Below are 21406 nucleotides of genomic sequence, written 5' to 3'. Positions count from 1 at the left end.
GTGTATGACAGTGGAAAAAAACAATCTGAGGAATGTCAATAGAATGGGGAAGGAAAACTCTGGTTTTAGAGTCAGGAACAGCATGGAGAGTGGGCTGTAATCTACTGAGGTGTTCTAAAAGCAAATTGACAAGGTAGCTGTGAATACCTCAGAAGCAGACTAATTTGTGCTAGTGGCCCTGGGACATAATTCCTGGCTCTCTAGTGTTTAGTCAGTAACATTCAGTTATTAACTTTTTTCTAGTACTTTTTAAAAAGAGATTTATTTTATTTTATTTTATGAGGATTGGGGTGTTTTGCCTGCATGTATGTCTTTGTGAGGATGTCAGATGCCCTGGAACTGGAGTTACAGACAGCTGTGAGCTGCCACATGAGTGCTGGAAATTGAACCCAGGTCCTCTGGAAGAAGACACTGCTCTCAACCACTGAGCCATTCCTCTAGACCCCTTTCTAATAATCTTATGTGTGAAAACTTCATTTCCCTTATAAACCATTTCAGTGTGACATATTTACACTATAATATAATAATATACACTATGTGTAGGTATGATATATGATACATGATACACTTATTTCTAAAGATTAATGAGATAAAGCTCCCATAACTTACAAGGTATGAGGAAAATTAATACCACATAATATTATTGGGTGTAGAAAATATAAATAACACTATGGACACTATGACCAAGGATAAAGCATTTACTTGGGCTTGTGGTTTCAGAGTCCATGATGGCAGAGAGAAGCGTGGCAGGAGGAATGGGTGAGAACTCATACCTCAAACCATAGTAGGGGGCAGAGAGGCACACTGCGTGACACTCCTCTTCCAACAAGGTCACAGGTTCTAATACTTCACCAACAGTTCCACCAACTAAGGACTAAGTCCTCAGCATATGAGGCTATAGGGGTTAGTCTTGTTCAAATCACCACAATAATGTCTATTAATGGTAGAGATAGATTAGAGAGATTGGTCTTTTGAAGTTAGAAGAACTATCTAGAGAAGGCCTCTTGGCTGGCCTTTGAATTGCATATCCCTGAAAAGAATAAGAGACAGAACCTGAGTGTCTCTCTAGTTTTATGTTGACTTGACTCGAACTAGAGTCACTGAGAGGAGGGAGCCTCAACTGAGAAAATGCCTGCATAGGACGGGCTGTTGGCAAACCTGTACTGCGTTCTCCTAATCAGTGGTTGATTAGGGAGGGCCCAGCCTGTTGTGGGTGGTGCCACCCCTGGGCTGATGGTCCTGGGTTCTATAAGAAAGCAGCTGCGCCAGGTGGTGGTGGTGGTGCACACCTTGAACCTCAGCACCGGGGAGGCAGAGGCAAGGGGATCTCTGTGAGTTTCAGGCCAGCCTGGTTTACAGTGCTAGTTCCAGGACATCCCAGGCCACACAGAGAAACCCTGTCTCAAAAAACAAACAGCAACAAATCAGTGAGTAAGCCATGAAGAAGAAGCCAGTAAGCAGCATCCTGTGTGGCCTCCGCCTCAGCTCCTGCTTCCAGCCCCTGCCCTGACCTCCTTAGGTGGTAGACTGCAACGTAGACGTGTAAGCCAAATCAACTCTTCCCTCCCCACCCTCTTGGTGACGATGTTTCATTATGATGACCATCAACACCATCATAATAACACCGCTAAGGCAGGAGCGTGAAATACTGCTGTGACAGACCTGACCATGTTGTTTTGGGCAGGATTTTGTGGAAAGAGTTTGTAACTTTGGGCTAAAAAGTCATTGAGTGTTGAGAGTTCGGTGAACTGTTCTGTAGGATTTTTGAGTACATGAATGTTGAGGGCAGTGAAGATGATGGAGCCCTGGCTTGTGACGCTTCAGAGGGAAGGAAATGCTCTACCAGGTCATTTGTATGAGGAATCTGTGGTGTCTGCTCAGCTGGAAATGAAAAGTCAGCTCTAACAAGAGAGTAGAACCACTGAAGTAGAACCTTTGTTTTTGGGACAATGATACTGGCCAGCTGGGGCTGAAGTATGTGCTGTGATTAAGAAGAGAGCAGCTCTTAACCACTGAACCATCTCTTTAGCAGCCGTACATGCAGATAGAGCACTCATACATACAATAAATCTTGAAGGAGGAGGAGGGAGGGGAGGGGGAGGAGAAAAAGGAGGAAGAGAGACCAGCATTGTTGAGGTGAGGTCTTCCGGGGAAGGACTTCCTCATGGTCAACACACAGAAGCTGTGTTCTAGACATGGCCAAGGTTGTACCTTGTCCTGATATCTGAAATTGGTCATCCAGGTTATGCTGGTTTTGAACACATGAAGGTCATAGAGAACAGCTGAAGCTTGGTGCTGTGTAGCAAGGCTGGAATCCCAGAAGAGAGCCCAGGAGAGGCTATAGGTGAAAGTGCTTCCAGTTACTGCAAGAGACCCCAGACTTGAGGTGTCAGTACTGTGGGATGACCACCAAGAACAGCAGCAGCAGCGGAGTGGAGCTGGTCAGAGCCGAGAGGACAAGCTGTGTGTGCTGTAGAGGGTGGAGCTGTAGAGAGGTGATGCAGACCGGTGGAGATGCTCAGAAGATCATAAGTAAATCCCAGATATTGGACATTGGGTTATTTACACAGGTGGAGTCTGGTTTTGCTTTGCTTTGATTGTGACTGTACCTTGGTTCTTTCCTCTTGAAATAAAGTATCTAACTTACCTTTTGTTTTACAGGAGCCCATAGTTGAGAGATTTTGGATTTTAAAAGAGATTGAATTTTAAAAGTGTTTAAATTTGTAAGACTTGTAGAACTTTTTAGGTTTGAAAATGTTTTACAATTGGCCTGTAGTGGTGGTGCACACCCTTAACCCCAGCACTCAGGCAGAGGCAGGCGGGTCTCTGTGAGTTCGAGGACAACCTGGTCTACAGAGTGAGTTCCAGGACAGCCAGAGGTACACAGAGAAACCCTGTCTTGAAAAAACAAAAGCAAACAAAAAAGAAAATGTTTTATATTGTACACTTGTTGGGATAAACAAGAAAGGAAGGGTGGCTTAACAGGGAAGTGTGCGTGTGTCAAGTTCACAGGGGTCAACCGTGCTGGTTAGTTTATGGCAACGGAACGTAACAAGCTACAGTCATCTGAGAGGAAGGAGCCTCAATTGAGCAAAGGCCTCCGTATGAACTAGCTGTAGGCAAGCCTGTAGGGCATTTTATTATGATCGATGTGGGAAGGGCCCATCCATTGTGGTGCTATAAGCAGTCAGGCTGAACAAGCCATGAAGAGCGAACCAGTATGCAACATCCCTTCCTGGCCTTACCTCAGCTTCTGCTTCCAGGTTCTGCCCTGCCTTTTTCCAATGGTGGACTATGATGTGGAAGTGCAAGCCAAATAAACGCTTTCCTCCCCAACTTGCTTTTGGTCGTGGTGTTTCATGACAGCAGTAGCAACCCTGACTAGCACTGGGGGAAGATGATTTCAGGTAAAGGAGGCAATGATCACTGGAGGGCTCAAAGTGATGAGAGAATAGCAAAGTCCTGATCTGTGGCCATATCCTTCATGGAATATGAGAGAGGGAAAGGTGGTGGGAGCCTCTGTTTTTTCTGTTTAGGTGACCTGACTGTGTGTTTTTCTGTTTCAGATTTCTTAAAGGCATAACTTTTAAATTCCATCGCCTGTGAAGGCTGTTACCCTTCTACCTTACCAAACAGCGTTATATTACTAATTACGATTGTTCCATCAAAAGATGGTACCGCCCAAAATTGGTTTCATCACTGATAAATATTAAGTGACAGGGGTTGGGGATTTAGCTCAGTGGTAAAGCGCTTGCCTAGCAAGCGCAAGGCCCTGGGTTCGGTCCCCAGCTCCGAAAAATAGAAAAGAAAAAAAAATATTAAGTGACATAAACAATGGTAGCTTAGCACAGACATGATGAAAGTTCTATCCCATTCTTTTTCTTTTCACCTTAAACATATAAACATCCTATCCCCCCTTTACTGTAATATCCTCTGCCTTCTTCCATCCCAAATGTTTCCCTCTAGGAGCTTAAAGGAGAAAGTGCTAAGCACCCCCATGTCAATTAGAGGAGCCAGGAAAGAAGGCCTCCTAACCCTTTATCCCTTCCTTGCCCAATTTTTGATATTTTAATTTTAGAAACTGATGAGTATTTCTTTGGGCTTCTCTTTCAAGTTTCATGTAGTCCTAGGGAGTACTATGTTAAACTCCATGCTGTAATATAATACAGAACTTGCCTTTCATTGTATTAAGAGAGGGAAAATGTGGGGAGTGGAAAGAAGAAAATAAACATGAAACAAGATTACAGAAGATCGGGGCTGGAGAGATGGCTCAGCGGTTAAGAGCACTGACTGCTCTTCCAGAGGTCCTGAGTTCAAATCCCAGCAACCACATGGTGGCTCACAACCATCTGTAATGAGATCTGATGCCCTCTTCTGGCACGTCTGAAGACAGCTACAGTGTACTCATCTATAATAAATAAATAAATCTTAAAAAAAAAAAGATTACAGAAGAGGCAAGTTGCAGAGTTTAAAGCTAAGTGAATAGTGGCAAATTCGGAGAGATGTTCTAAATGTCTTATATACTAAGAAGCCCAATGAGAAAATGTGAGTTATGTTAGAACACACACATTTTATTCTACAATTAAAACAGTGATCTGTTAAAGGCAAGGTAGCTGACCTGTTCAAATACAGAGTAAGGCTATTAATGCTATCTGTCTATGAGACCCTATCTATGCAATCACTTCTTTCAAGTTTAGTTAGCTTTAAGGATTAGTGGGCTAAAGTTCACATAATGTACTTAGCTGTTCAAATTAAAGGTATAAGAATGAATGCCAAATACTGCTTGGATTTCACTTAGAAAAAAATTTGCCAGTTTGGTAGTATATACATGTTTATTTTGACCTGAAATTATATTAAGGAGGATTCAACTTAATATCAACTGTCAGAATTTTAAAGGAACTGTTTACTTTTACTTGTGGCCAAAAAGGTCCCAAGTAGAAATCCAATACCTCAGAAATTCAGGTCAGTAGCACCTATGAACAGAAGCAAGTGAAGTAGAAGTGTATTCTAATTCTAAAAGTTACAATGAAAAGATTTTAAGAGCCAATCCTATATAGAATGAAGAAGTCAGTGCAGATGTAGGCTCACCTGGAGGGAGCCTACCCAATAACCCACAGATTATTTCAGCTTAAGGAACTCTGAAGTACATATGGTATACAAACTATTATTCTGGAACCTTCAAATGTTTAAACACAAGTGTCAAAAAAGATACCGTTCTTTCCTTTAAGAGAACACTAACATATATATTCTTTCTTTCCTGCTTTTTTTTGGTGGGGGGCAGTGTTTCTTTGTGAGCTCTGGCTATCCTGGAGTTTGCTCTGTAGATCAGGCTGGCCTCAAACTCATAATCTGCCTGCTTCTGCCTCCCAAGTGCAGAGGTTAATGCGTGTGTCACCACCACCCAGCCCATGTACATTTTTCTTAAAAGTGAGACAAACATTTAAGCCTCTTGAACTTTCTCTGAAGAGTCTGTTCTTTCTTTTATGGATCTGTCTTTACAAATTCACTGTACGAGACAAGAATCTACCAGAAAACAGTTCATATGAGACTGTACACACACATACATTGTATTATCTTATATTTCAACATACTAATTTGTATAAGAGATTGGTCCAAAGAATAGGTTAGAAATGAACTAGCAAATTGATTTCTTTCATGTAGAAGATGACCATGATAATGAGAAAGGGCTACTCAAAAAGGCACTTGGCAGTAAAACCAATAGCTGAAAGATACACAAGAGAGGGCCTCCCTGAAAAACCATTAGCCAACAGTAACCAGTGGAGACAGAGAATAAGCAGGACTGTGAGAGGACAAGCTGAAAGGGCTTCTGGAAGATCAGGTAGTTGCTTGGTGATGGTAGAGGCTCGATGGGAATACAGTAATTTTTATATGGAGCACTGAAGTAAGAAGGGCACAAATGAGAAAAAAGAGATCAATAGTCTGGCACTGGGGAAACCAAAACTACACAAGTGACCTTATACACTGAAAGAAGGGTGGAATGGGAAGCTCTCTTGGGTGTTATGTTGGCTAATTTCATTTTAGTTTGATTAGATGAAGAAACACATGGACATTAATAAGGTACATTTTTTAGTTATATCTGTGATGCAGGAAAGGCCACTCGGAATGTGGGTGGCCCATCCCAGCAGCTGAATGCCAGGATTGAACAAAGTAGTGAAAAGGAGAAAGCCGGGTGAGTACCAGCATTTGTCTCGCTCCCCTTGTCACTCCATTTAGATGTGACTAACCAGTCTCACACTTCTACTGCTGCAGTCTCAAGCAGTTCTCGCCACTGTGCCTGTACCATGTATTTTGCCAGTTGACCTTTCCAACCAAGTTGTATGGACTGCTCCATGCACCAAAATAAATCTCTCCACCCTGGAAAGGGTCTCATCTATTTTCTAAACTGGCTACCAGAACAATGAACTTCTGATTCTTCTGTTTCTGTGCAGTGCTGGGGATTGAACCCAGGGCTTCATGCATCCTAGGAAAGCATTCTACTAAGTGAGCTACATCTCCAGCCCCAGTATTTTTATCTGTAAGTTTCTTCTAGTCAAGTATTTGGTCATAGCCAAGAGAAAAGGAACTAATCCAGTTTCCAATCTCTAGCAACAAGTTTGCCTTCTCAACCTCGGGAGCAGGTTTGATGTGACCCTTGTCTTCTGCCAATAGAGTCTTCTACATACAAAGACATTCTTGATCATACAAAGGTTCTCATTGGTTCAGAATGGCATCTTCTCTGAAGTGTTTCCTATAGTGGGACTTTCTTGGACCTGCCAACAATATAAATAATACACAGAGGCTTTTTAATATTTTATAGCTCAGGCCTTTTAGCTAGGGTAGTCTAGCTACTCTAAACGTAACCTGACTAACTATGCTACATCTGGCCATGTGGTTAGTTCTACCTCTCTGCCCAGCTCTCGTCCATCTGTTCACCTCCGTGTCAGCTGGGTGAATCTCCCACATCTCATTTCTTCTTCAAGTGTGTGTGTGTGTGTGTGTGTGTGTGTGTGTGTGTGTGTGTGTGTCTGCCTGCCTGCCTGCCTGCCTGCCTGTCTGTCTGTGTCTGTGTCTGTGTCTGTGTCTGTGTCTGTGTCTGTGTCTGTGTGTGTCTCTGTCTTGCTCTTGCTCTCAGAATTTCTACCTTCCACTTCCTGCCCAGTTATTGGCCTTCAGCTTTTTATTACAGCCAATAGGTAGTGAGGCAATCTCTGATACATTCTCGATTACCTTATGCAGGTGAGGAATAATGGATATTAAAAAAAACAACAACCTAGTAATGGGAGATAAAAATGGCAACGGGGAATCCTGCCAGCATTTAGCTCTCTGCCAGTACAGAATTATCAGTTGAATATCCAAGACCACCATCACACAGGGTACCTCAACTGTTTCCTTATCCACTCCCCACTCCACCCACACCGCCACCTCTTTTCTGTCTCCTCTAGGACCTTATGTCAGACACTGTCTCAGAATAGGGGGTATTTCTTGGTTCCAGATTCTAGCCTTCCTATATTGTGGCTTTGTATACTGTGAATCATATATGGTCAGGAAGTGTGTTTTTATTCTCTGTATATGCAACATAAAAGATAGTCACTACTAGAGTAGTCAAACAGTCCATGTTGTTGAATTGAGTGACTGAATTTAAAACATTTTAAGAAACAAAAGCTTAAATAAAAGAAAAGGGAATGGGCAAGAAAGCTTGATAACATATCTGTATAATGGTGGGGAGTTGCGGAGTTAGTTAATTTGTACTTACAATCCATCTCTCCGTGAGACTGTACAGCTTTTCTCTGCAGCTGATTTTATCTGTTCAGGCTGACATCTGGTGCTGAGACTGGAGCCTCAGTGCTAAAGGAATTCAGGCCAGCACATTGTTCTCAAAGAAAACCATCAGTTATGCCCAATTTCTTATATGGATACAGACCCACACTCTGGATAGGTGAGGATTGACGCTCACTCTCAAAGAGGCTGTGTGGGTGTCAGAGGTTAACATTCTGCCTGGCTTCAGCCCTATGCTTTAGGAGTTCTTTACCTCTTTGGCTTTTTTCCCAGTTGGTAGAAGTGGTGATTATAAAAATCTCCCTTGCACAACTACATTATGGATTCAATGAAAACCATTCATGAAAATACCATTGCAATATGTGATTTTTTTCCTCCTTTTCTACTTCTGGCAAGGAGAAAAGAGAGGTGAAGAGTAGGGTAATGGTAGAAGACAAGACAGACAGGAGTACTGAAAAGCAAAGTGGACCCAGATGTGATATTATATACTTTTATCCTAGAACTCAGGAGAAGTTAAAGCAGGATGATGAGTTTGTGGCCAACCTGGGCTACATAGCGAGGTCACATCTAGCCTGAGCTACAGAACAAGAGCTTATACAAAGAAATGGAGAAGAAAAACAAAAATTAGCCAAGAAACAAAAAATGACAACAGCCTATTTATTGTGTCACTGTTTAAAATCCAATGAAATACAGATACCACACTGCTCCCAAGTAGCTGCTTCTAGAGAGTCCTTGGACGGACATGGACGGACATTCAAATGCGGTCAACAGATATCAAGATAGCCCAACACTAGATGGCAAGGGGCACACTTACGTACACCAAGGAGAAAACATAGAGATTCAGAGTTACCATCTGTTATTGGTTGACTCTAACATATCCCCTACAGCTCATGGTTTTATTGTTTATTTATTTTTATTAAAAAGGGGATTGTGTGTACTGTATAACCTGTGCAGGGATCAGGGGCCAACTCGGTGGAGCGCATTCTCCTCTACCTCTACACTGCTTCTAGGGACTCAACAGGATTGTGTGGCAAGTATTTCACGTACTAAACCATTTTGCCAGCCCCAAGGTTTTGTTTGAACGCTTGTTCCTCAGCTGGTGGCACCATTTAGGAGATGGGCTTACCTGGTAGAATTCGATCACTAGGAGCGGGTCTGGGATAGAGCTCTGCTTCTGGCTTCAGACTGCTTTCTGGTCCACTGCCATGCAATAAGTTACCACATGCTCCATGGACGAAGCCATTCTGCTACATCTCCCCTGCTATGGTAGGTTGAAACCCTCTGAATCTGTGAGCCAAGATAATGCTTTCTTCCCATAAGTGTATCTCCCCCAACACCCATGCTGACCAAATGCTCTACCATTGAACTACATCCTCCTACAGTTCTTAAGTCATTTCTATCACGCGTTTAGGTCACAGAAATGCAGAGGTGATTAATACCCCATATCGAAAAATTGTAAGAGTGTATAGAGGTGTACAGCAGCAATTCCTCCAAATACCAAGTGCCAACGGGAGCGAAGGCATCTATAACAAGTTGGTAAACTTCACGGAGTACTCATAGGAACTCCGAGGCAGTATTTCTCCTGAGGTACCAAAGGAAGACTGAAATCAACCATTCATATTAAGGTCTTTAAAAGCTCCCAAATGTAGGAGATAAGGGCCTGTTCTTCTAACTATTTTAGGAAGGTTTTGCCTAATTAGTGGTAAAACTGTTAAAGAGCTCCCACTGGACTCTAAGTAGACAGGCTTATCAGTAGGTAGGTATTGATATGGCAGGGATGCAAGTGGAATTCTAAAACTCGTTAGCTCCATTTTTCAGTCTAAAAATGTTATTAACGTTGTCAGTGATTCCTAGTCAGTGCTGGAGATGGGAGAGTGAGTAGAAATCACAGATCTGTAGCCAGTGTCTCGTGCCCCTGTGAAAGGATACTTTTTAAAAATGAAAACTGAGTGGGCTGGAGAGATGGCTCAGAGGTTAAGAGCACTGACTGCTCTTCCAGAGGTCCCGAGTGAAATTCCCAGCAAGCATATGGTAGCTCACAACCATCTGTAATGGGATCTGATGCCCTCTTCTGGCATGTGGGTATACAAGCAGTGAAACACTTATACAATAGATAAATAAATTTTTTAATAAAAAGGACAACTGAAGAGACTACCCAATTTGTTTTGAAAGGCAAATGACTCAAGACCAAATACCCTCGCTACTAATGTTGATGAAAGTTATCTTGTTTTCAATCTTGTCAGAAATATCACAGGAGGTGGGCCTGAATTTTCTTTCTGTGTTGGAGATACACAGTTTCTTTTAAAATGTTTGGAAATAAAAATGGCAAGATCATAAGTTGTCATTCATAAGTGATGTTTCATGATGTTCGGAAATAATTTAATTGAAGATCCTGGGTAGGAAAAGTTAAATCGGGACTTAAGACTGGAATACATCTCCCTCTACATACACTTAGGGCATCACAGAAAAGTCAGAGATGGGAGTGACAATAGGTAACAGATCTGCAGTCAAAAGGTGCCAGCAAAGACGCAGATGCTCTTAGGAGATGGCATCAAACCTTAGAAAAACAAACTAGGACATCTGTGCCACAATACAGGCTTCAGGCTACCGAGAGAGTAGAAGAAACCTGGGGCTCAGTGAATAGCAGATCCTACAGTAATAGCAGAGGGGCTGGTGAAGATACCGCCAACTTCCTTCCCTTCATGCACTTGTAGCACCCACAGTTAAGGTGCAGCCACAGATCCTGGAAAGCAAGGAACAGAGCAGTCACAAGGGACTCTAGGACAGAAGGTTCCTCTGCAAACAAACATCATGTCTCCCAGCATGCCCGTCACATTGCCCATAGTCACCAGCCCACCTGTTTCAAGCAAAAGCAGAGAGCTAAAGAGAGTCTCGTCTACAGAGGAGAACAAAATACAAGAACCATACACGTTTATATATAATTTTAAGAAAAGCATAAGTATGTAAGTAAACCACAGTCTATATTCTGAGTGCTGGGAGAAAGTTGTGTACCTTTAGTTACATAAAGTAACTTCATACTAATGTGTTATTCGGAAAGCAGTGATTTTCTTTTACTTTTACCCTTCTCTTCTTTTGAAATAAAGTCTCCTATGTAGCCAAAGCTTTGAGCTCTCAATCCTCTTCCTTCATCTTCCTGAGTGCTCAGTTATAGGCATGGACCACCATGCCTGTCAAAAATTTGATTTTTGTTTGGTATGGTGGCACACACCTTTAGTCCCAGCACTCAAAATGCAGAGGCGGGCAGACTTCTGTGAGTTCAAGGCCAGCCTAGTTTTCTTAGCAAATTCTAGGGAAGCCAGAGCTATGTCAACTCTGTCTCAAAAACTTTTTTGATTTTGTTCCTTTTGTTTGTACATCTGTGGGAGAGTATACCATATGTATGGTGCTCACTTAGGTCAGAAGAGGACATCAGATTCCCTGGAGCTAGAGATCCAAGAAGTTATGAGTTGCCAGATATGGGTACTAGGAACCAAACTTGGGTCTTCTGGAAGAACAGAAATGATCCTTAAATGCTGAACCATTTCTTTAGGCCCTGAATTTTTTTGGAGGTAAAAACTTTAATAGAGATATATCAACAATAGAATCTCTTGAAATAATTACTATTTGATAAACTTCAACAAAGTAAGAATCCAAGAAAGATTGAAAACAAGATTCAAGAATCAATGGAGAGTGGAAAAAAGTTAATTTGTAGTTCTATAACTATAATGTGATTAAAATTAAAATATAGATTAGAATTTCACAGTAACAGGCCAAACAGCAATTATTTTAGTTTTATGATCATAACTATGAAAGCAGTCATAGATAAATTAGATACCTGAATGATATGCTTGTGCTCTAATAAAACTTTATTTACAAGAGAAAGGAACAGACAAACTCCTAGAGGATTGCAACATGTGTGTCAGGATAAAGCCATATGAACAGATATAAGTTCTGAGACTATGATAAACACAGAGAATTTAGTGGCAGGGGAAAATTGATCTATCATTCAGTGACAATGGATGTAATATCTTCAATAAAAGGAAATAATTTAAAATTTGATAAAAAGCATAGTGACATCTAGCTACGTTATTTAGAATATAAATAATATTATAAAGAGTCTACAAGGGAGCTGGAAAGATGGCTCCATTGCTTAAGAATAAGAACACTTGCTCTTTCAAAGGACCGGGGTTCAGTTCCCAGCAACTACATGATGCCTCACAGCCATGTAACTCCAGTTCCAGGGGACTTTACACCCTCTTCTGACCTCTATGGACACAACCATGCACAAACTGTAAATACACATAGGCAGGCAGAACACTCATAGACATAAACGAAAATAATTTCAAAAAGGAGTTGTTTGAGGCTATTTCAACTAACTAACTAAATAACATACAATGTAATATCTTGTAGTTTCTACCAAAAGAAAGGAAGAAACAAGGTAACAGTGTTAGACTAAACAAATTGAATGTAAAAAATATTTGTCATTTCTACTGATGAAAATAATTTTCATGAGAAATTTTGCTAGCAGTGAACCTTTATAAATCTTATACTATATCATCAAAATCTTTATCACAGATTGTATACCGTACAAATTTACAGAAACGTAAGAACAAAATCCTTGGCAACTGTTGGAAAGCTAACGTGTACCTCAGAGATGACAGATCAGGCAGGAGAACTGTTGGAGGAGACAGAATTTGAGCAAGACAACAAAGCAGGTTGCTTGAGTAAAGGACTTTGTCCACAATAAACAGCGAATGTCCAGTCTCTTCAAACACATATGAAACATTAACCAGCTTGCTAAAACACAAGGAAGATGTTAATAAAGTTCCTGATAAGAAATCAGGTAAGTTACAGTCGTCGATTACACTGCAATAAAATTTGGAAATAATAAAAAAACAGGGTCCGGTGCTCAGGCCTTTAATCTCAGCCCCTGGGAAGCCAAGGCAAAAAGATTACCTATAATCTGAGCCAAACCTAGGCAATACAGTGAGTTTCATGTCAGCCTAGGCTACAGAATGAGACTCCATCTCATAAAAACACTACAGTGATTTGAATGAGAAGTCCCCCAAGGGCTCTTGTATTTGTACTTAGTCCCTAGTTGACTTAGGTCTTAGAGGCATGATCTTGATAGAAAAAGTGTGTGTATGATGTGTGTGTGTGTGTGTGTGTGTGTGTGTGTGTGTGTGTGTGTGATCTCAAAGCTTTGTGCCATTCCAAGCTGGTGCACTCTACTTCATGTTTATGGTTCAAGATGTGAGTCTTCGGATTCCTGCTCCAGTTGCCATGCCTATTGCTTGCCGCCATGCTTCCCTGTCACGGCAGACTACTAACACTCTGGAACCACAAGCCAAAATAAACTCCTACTATAGGTTGCCTTCTTCATGTCATTTTATCATAGTGATAGTGATAAAGTAACCAACAGAGCCAATAAACAAACAAACAGCTCAAGTTTTATAGTCAGACATGGTACCTCAAATTCCAGCTCTCAGGAGTCTGAGGCATGAAGATTTGATTCTTTTGAGGCCACATGGGTTACAGAGTGAGATCTCATCTTACAACCTCCTCTAAAACCAAGGACAAAAGAGAAATGTGCATGGGGACGTAGAGATGGCTCAGCAGTTAAGAGCACTGGCTGTTCTTCCAAAGGACCAGGGTTCTATTCCCAACAACCACTGGCAGCTCACAACTGTCTGTAACTCCTATTTCAGGGGATCTGACAACCTCACACAGACATACACGCAGGCAAAATACCAATGCACATTATAAACTAAAAATAAATAAGTTATAAAAAGAGAAATGTTAGCAAACTAAAGTTAACTTAAGAAATGAAAATACATAAAAACTACAGCATATACTTGTACAACTAGCATGTTGCTAAGCGATCTATGCAAACTGATTTTATTTTCACAATAATCTTTTCACAGATGAGGAACTGAAACATAGAGCTCCGGGTTAAATAACCTGTCTGGTGGCACGCAGTCATAAGCAACAGGATTCATATATAAATCTAAATAGAGGGTCAGCAAGATGGCTCAGTTGTCAAAGGCACTTGCTGCCAAGCCTCACAGCCTGGATTAGATCCTCAGACACACAGGCTGTATCAGGAGAGAACCGACTTCTTCAAGTTACCCTCTGACTTATACTCATGCACCATGGTACACATGTATGTGTGCGTGTGTATGCTCAGAAGAGGTTTATATCCAGGTACGAATATACCGTCAAATAAATACAAATATAAGTGAATATGTAAATGGCTCAAGAAGCTAATAAAAACAAAGTTAAAATATAACTGAGAGGGGTTGGGGATTTAGCTCAGTGGTAGAGCGCTTGCATAGCAAGCACAAGGCCCTGGGTTCGGTCCCTAGCTCTGAAAAAAAAAAAAGAAAAGAAAAAAAATATAACTGAGAGAAAAGATGTTATTTTAAAAAGTCTTGATAAGAATGAAATGATAGAGTAAGTTTGTATAAAACTAAAAGATGATTCTTTGAAGAGAGACAAAAAAAAAAAAATGCCAGAGAGAGTGGAATTTGCCCAAGAGAAAGGAAGACAGTAAGAGTCAGGACAAAATCAGCCTTAATTATAGATTATAAAATGTCCAAAATGGATATTAAATGTAAGCTCATAATTTTTGTGTATGAGATAATGTCTCACTATGTGGCCCTGGCTGTCCTGGGATTCATAGAGATCTGCTTGCCTCTGCCTCCAGAGTGCTGGCGTGAAGTGTGTAAGCCACCATACCCACGTTTTAAACTCACAGTTTTTAAAGTTCAGATAAAAATGATCTCTATAAAACATATATCACTCAAATTGATAAAAATCGAACCAAGGGCCTGGACAGATGTCTCAGCAGTAAGAGCACAGGCTATTCTCCCAACAGATGCTAACTTGGTTTCCAGCACTCCACGGCAGTTCATAGCCATCTGTAATGTCAGACCAGGGAGTCCAACGCCCTCTGTTAGCCTCTTTGGGTGCCAGGCATACATGTAATTCTCAGACATATATGCAGGCAAGATACCCATATCTAAGTATACGTGTATATATTTCTATAATATGTTTACTTTTATATATTATATATAATAAAATAACTCTGTAAATATTGAACCAAGGGGAATACCCACCCTAAAAAAGAAAAGAAAATCTTAGCCACTGCATTCTGCTGTAAGGAAACCCTGGGTGATTTAGAAAGGAAGCGATGTACTGCTTATATTTCTGGAGAAGTCTGAGGTCAAGGCATATCCAGTGCCTATTGACTGTTTCTCTGCTTCACATATGGCACTTGTTATCCATGCAGTTCTTATGCAGTGATAAGAACAAGGCAGTCCCATCCTGTAAGCAGTTAGTCGGGGTATAGGCCCAAGGAAAACAGATGACCAATTCCTAGTAAAAACCATAGTCAATCCGAGAACACCGAAGTGTGAACTCTGACAACCAGTGAGCCCCAACTCATCAAAATGCCTGCTAACCACCAGCCTTTGTTCTTTTTACTTCCTGGTTCTCCCCACTCAACACCTTAGAGGTTTTGCAGAATCATTTTCCTACAGAGTCTATAGTCTTTCATTCTGACCCACCAAACAATCAGAATCTCCCATATACATTCAAATTAACTGACCATATACATCAAAGTTCAATTCCTAATTTACATATGGGCAGGGCCAATTGGCCTGTTTCCCAGGACACTGAAGCAACATCCACACTGCTACTTGCCAACACATATTTCCTGTCCTTCATCAGCTGTTGCTTTACTTCTCAGTCCATCTGCTGCTCTTTCACCTATGAGACAGTGAGTCAGGACCTGGCAGCAGTGGCAGGAGGGTGACCCTACCCCTTTGGGAGTCTTTCAGAAGGGTGCTAGTAGCAGCAGTAACACATCATTGGTAAGATGGTCCTTGGATTGGCTACCACTTCATGTTGCCCATTTACCTTACTTTCCTCTTGTGCTGCCTAGTCATGAGTAGCCATGGACTTTTGCTTGTATTAGCTTTTTCTTTGTAAAACAGCCTCTCTTTTGCTGATTGTTGTTCTGTCTGTCTTTCTACTGATTTGTAGACATTTTTAGATGTGAGCTTATTTATTGGCTACATTTGTATCATATGAGATATTTTTAATTATGTTAGGTATATGTGTCTGCACATGGCTATGTATACCCAAGGGCAGGTGCCAGAGGTGAGGTACGGGATCCACTAGAGCTGGATTTACAAATGGTTGTGAGCACTGGGTATGGGTGCTGGAAACCAAACTCCTCAATGGTAACTTTTGACAAATTACAAAATTTCAGGTTAGCAGACTTTGATGGCTAATGCTTTCGTTGGGATCTTATTGAAGGACTTGATGCATGCTTATACTATAGAATAAGTCAGAGGTGTAGGAACCATGTGGCTTGCTGCTTCTTTTGTAAGTAAATTTGTATGGGAACTTAGCAATTACCATTCATTTCTGAGCGGTGTGTGGTCGCTTAATATGCTAACAGTCCAAGACCATATGGCTGGATGTTGTTTGAATGTGGCCCATTACAGAAAAGATTTACGAACTCTTCTGAAATATTACTTCCCCCATGTTTAAGCATGACATCTAACTGGAGTAATTTTATGAAGTAGGGGCTGTAATTTGAATATCTTTCAGAGTTTGTGAGATGGAAATTTGACCCCCAAGAGCAGTGGTGCAACGTTGGTGTTGAGAGATTAGGTCATGAGGACCCTCTCCTTATCAGTGCATTGATAATGATACCAGTATTGAGATAGCACTGTTTGCTTAAAAAAATAAATATGCAATCACTTCAAATGGCCATGGCACTTTTATTTTGACACAGGTCACTGTTCCTGAGTTGGCCTATGGGAACTGTTTTCTGATGTATGGGGCTCTTTATCATGTACTGATCCTTACCCATGGGAAATACTGTGGCCTTGTGGTAAGTCTTGATGTCTGACAGAGTAAATCTTTCTGCAGTTTCTAAACTATGATAGGTCATTTGCATTTTTCATCAAATTTTATAATTTCTCAATAAATTTCCACAAAAACCCTGCTGATCTCAATTGGAATTATATTGAATCAAGAAATTAATGGTGTGGGGGCGGAGTGATGGCTCATTTTCTAAGAGCGCTTGCTTAGAGGTCATTGCTCAGTTCTCAGCACACACATCAGGCAGCTCACAACCGCTTATAACTTCAGTTCCAGGGAACACATTCTTCTAGCCTCTACATGCCTCTGCATACGTGTACACATGTAAAACACACACACACACACACACACACACACATCAGGCAGCTCACAACCGCTTATAACTTCAGTTCCAGGGAACACATTCTTCTAGCCTCTACACACCTCTGCATACGTGTACACATGTAAAACACACACACACACACACACAGTCTAAAAAAAGAAAAACTTACGTGTGGCAGAATTGACATTTTGCAGTGTTGGGTGCCTCTCCACTTACATTTTCTCTAATTTCTCTAATTTCTCAGGTTTACTTCTAGATTGATGAAGAGAGTGGTCTCTTACATTGAGATGCTATCCACATAACACAAAATTTGCCGTCGTAACCATGTAAGTTTAGTGACTTTTAGACCGTTAACAGTGTTATAACCCTTTCTTTTTAACTCCAGAACATTTCCTTTTAGTTGTCAATATTATTTTCCTTTCTCTTTAGCCCCGCCCAAAGCTCTTCATCTATTTCTTGTTTCCATGGATTTGAATATTCTGCTTATTTCACATAAGTGTTACATGCAGTATGTGGTTTATTGTGTTTACCATGCTTTTATGTGCATACTATAGCCTGTATTATATTATTCCTTTTCATGGCTGAATAATAGTCTGCTGCATGGATATACATGACATTTTATTTTGAAATTCATCAGTTGATAAATATTTGCGTTTTCACTTTCTGATTGTTATAAATAATGCTGCTAGCATATTTGTGCACAACTTTTATATAAACATTGTCTTAATTACTTTTCTATTGCTATGATATGACACTATAACCAAGGCAACTAACTTATAGAAAAAAGAATTTATTAGGGGCTGACAGTTCCAGCAGTTAGAGTCAGCATTATGGCAGAGAGCATGCAGCAGGCAGGAAGTTATAGTGCTGGAGAAGTAGTTGAGAGCTTATGTCTTAATCCACAAGCCAGAGGCAGAGAGACCTAATAGGAAATAGCATAGGCTTTTGAAACCTCAGGGCCCGCTGCCTGTAGTGATATATCTCCTTCAACAAGGCCACACCTCCTAATCCTTCCTAAACAATTCCACCAACTAAGTACCACGCATTCAAATATATGAGATTGTGGGGCCATTTTCATTCAAACCACCACAAACATGTTTTTGTTGTTTTGAGACAGGATCTCTCTATGTGGCCCTGGTTGTTCTAGGACTCACTTTGTAGGGCAGACTGGCCTAGAACTTACTCTACCAGTCTAGTGTTGGGATTAAATATATGCACTACTATGCTTGGTTCCATATGCATTTCAATTCTCTTGGGAAAGTACATCCAAGAATGGATTAGTTATGTGCCTTAGTCAGGGTTTCTATTCCTGCACAAACATCATGACCAAGAAGCAAGTTGGGGAGGAAAGGGTTTATTCAGCTTACACTTCCATGTTGCTGTTCATCACCAAAGGAAGTCAGGACTGGAACTCCAGCAGGTCAGGAAGCAGGAGCTGATGCAGAGGCCATGGAGAGATGTTGCTTATTGGCTTGCTTCCCCTGGCTTGCTCAGCTTGCTTTCTTTTAGAACTGAAGACCATCAGCCCAGGGATGGCACCACCCACAATGGTCTGGGTCCTCCCTCCTTGATCACCAGTTGAGAAAATTCCTTACAGCTGGGTCTCATGGAGGCATTTCCACAACTGAGGCTCCTTTTTCTGTGATAACTCCAGCTTTTGTCAAGTTGACACACAAAAGTAGCCAGTACATTATGTCAACAGAAAGTCTATTTTTAACTTTCTGAGAAGCCACCAAACTGTTTTCTGCAGTGACTACATCATTTTCCATTCTCAGTAGGTCTGATTTTATACAAAACCTAAAATTTCTTTGTTTACTTTCTTTAGACAGTTTACTACAATGTTTACCAATACCTGATTTAAGTCCAGCATCTTGCTTTTTGCTAATTAGTTGTTTCCTCATTTTGTTGTCATTTTTATTGCCTATTAAATTGCCTTCTGAAATTTAATTTTGTCTCTACTTCTTGTTTATTCTTTTTAATTTTTAGTTGCTTACTGTGTGTTAGTCAGTGTTTTCATGTATAAAATACTGCATTATTGTATGTATAACATCAAGATTCATGGCACGCTACTCCCAGTTCTTACCTGCAACCTGCTGAATGATTGTTTCTGTGCCTTTCACCTTTATACATGTTGTAAACTCAAACATAATATTCCTATTTTGGTTCTCTGTGTGCATCTGTAAGAGGCCAGAGGTTAACCCGAGCTGTCATTCCTCAGGTACTATCCACCTATGCACTGTGGATCTGGTTTTTGTTTTGTTTGTAATGACCTTTGTTGATGTGTGTACATGGATGGTCAGAGAACAACTCTTAGGGGTTGGTTCTCAGGTCTGCTGTCAAGTGCCTTTACCCCGGAAGCCATTCCGTTGGTTCCACCTTGGTTTTTGTTTGTCTGTTTTATTTTGAAGCATGATTTTTCATTGATCTGGAACTCACCAAGTGGGCTAGACTGTCTAACCAGTGAATCTTAGAGATATCACCAGTGCTAGTTACCATCTTGCCTGGCTCTCTTCTTATAGGTTCTAGGGAACTAGTGCAGGTCATCTGGCTTGGCAGCAAGTGGCTCTACCCATTTATCCATCCCACCAGTCCTGAAGACGTTTCTTGGATACCTTGCAGTGAAGGTTTAATGGTAATGCCTTTTACTCAGTTATTGTTGATTAAAAGTCTGCTTCTTCTTCTCATTAGAAAAACAGCTCCATGTGATATAAAACTCTACCTTGACAAACTTTCCTTCAAGTACTCTGCAGCTTTCTTTCCATTGTTTGTAGCTCACATAATTGCTGATGAGTTGTCTAATTTTGATCTGCATTTCTCTGTTCATAAAATGTATTCTTATATCTGGGAGTGTTTACCTTTCATTTTTGGTGATTTGAATATAATGATTGCAGCTGGTTTTATCTTGTTACTCTTATTTATGCTGCCCAGGATTGCCTGAGGGATCTTGTTGACTGCATTCTCATTGCTATAACACGGATGAAAGGGAAAGGCTCATTGGTTCATAGTTTTGGAGGCCTTACATCATATGTGGTTGGCCCCATCGCTTTTGATTGGTTATGTAAGTAGCACATCATGGTGGAGACAGTGGTGGAACAAAGTTGCACTCTTAATGGCTGGGACACCAAAGGAGAGAATAAGACTGGGACTTGGGTTGGGGTCCTGCTCTCCCCTCAATGACATGCCTCAGTGACAGCAGGACTTTCTACTAGATTCCGCCTCTCCTTCATCTTCAAGCTTCCCTATAGCACCAGCAGTGGGAGAGTTTTTAACATGGAGAGCCACCGAGGGCAAATTACAGCAGCTAGCTCTTACAGAGTCACATTTCCCTCCTCTCCCCGCCCTCCCCTCCCCTCCCTCTCTTTTCCATCCTGACTCTTTAAACTTGGACCAGAGGCCCCAGGTTTTCAAGCCTGACATCTTAAAACTGAAAGCCTATAGGAACAGCAGGACTGAGTTCTGCCAATCATACCTAATACTACTGACCTCATACCATAGAGCTGCCGCCCTGCCAACCCCTCTCCACACAGAGTAAATCATCCACCCATCGATCTGCCCCCATTTGTCTGATAGGAACTGAAAAAAAATCACAAGTAAAAACTCTCGTGGCCTGTTTCCCTCATAGGAGAGAGAGAGAGAGAGAGAGAGAGAGAGAGAGAGAGAGAGAGAGAACCCCAACAAATCAACAACCAACCTTGTCTTTTTCCACACTGATCTGACTTAGATGGATTCTTTAATCTTTTATAATTCAAGGCCACCACATTAACATTTCCATAACTGGATGTGGGTCAGAATCTTTTTCTGTCAGTCTGAACTTTTAACCAGTTTAGTACTTGTATACACGGATGATACAGTTAAAACTCATCTTCACTGCTGTGAGACAGTATTGTAGTAGTCTTTCCCATCAGTGACTCTTACTGCAAAGGAACCAGTATAAAGCATCCTCCCAAAGCCTGTTTCTTTGACCACATGTCCCACCTGGTTATGCTCTGCCCTTAGTGGAATCCTCCTTGAAGTATTTACCTTGTTTCTGGAGAGTGGTTGAACACACTTTCCTCTCTTACAGAGGAGAGCTTCAGCTTCATTTTCTTCCTTTCTTCCTTTCTTCCTTTCTTCCTTTTCTTCCTTTCTTCCTTCCTTCCTTCCTTCCTTCCTTCCTTCCTTCCTTCCTTTCTTTCTTTCTTTCTTTCTTTTTCTTTCTTTCTTTCTTTTTCTTTCTTTCTTTCTTTCTTTCTTTCTTTCTTTCTTTCTTTCTTTCTTTCTTTTTTTTCCGGAGCTGGGGACCGAACCCACGGCCTTGCGCTTTTTAGGCAAGTGCTCTACCACTGAGCTAAGTCCCCAACCCCTTCATTTTCTTTTTTAAATATTTATTTATTTTGTGTATGTGAGTACACTGTCACTGTCTTCAGACATCAG

The sequence above is a fragment of the Rattus rattus genome, chromosome 8 (assembly GCF_011064425.1).
Source record: "Rattus rattus isolate New Zealand chromosome 8, Rrattus_CSIRO_v1, whole genome shotgun sequence".
NCBI lineage: Eukaryota > Metazoa > Chordata > Mammalia > Rodentia > Muridae > Rattus > Rattus rattus.
The sequence above is the reverse complement of the archived record's forward strand: the minus strand, read 5'-3'. Positions refer to the sequence as shown.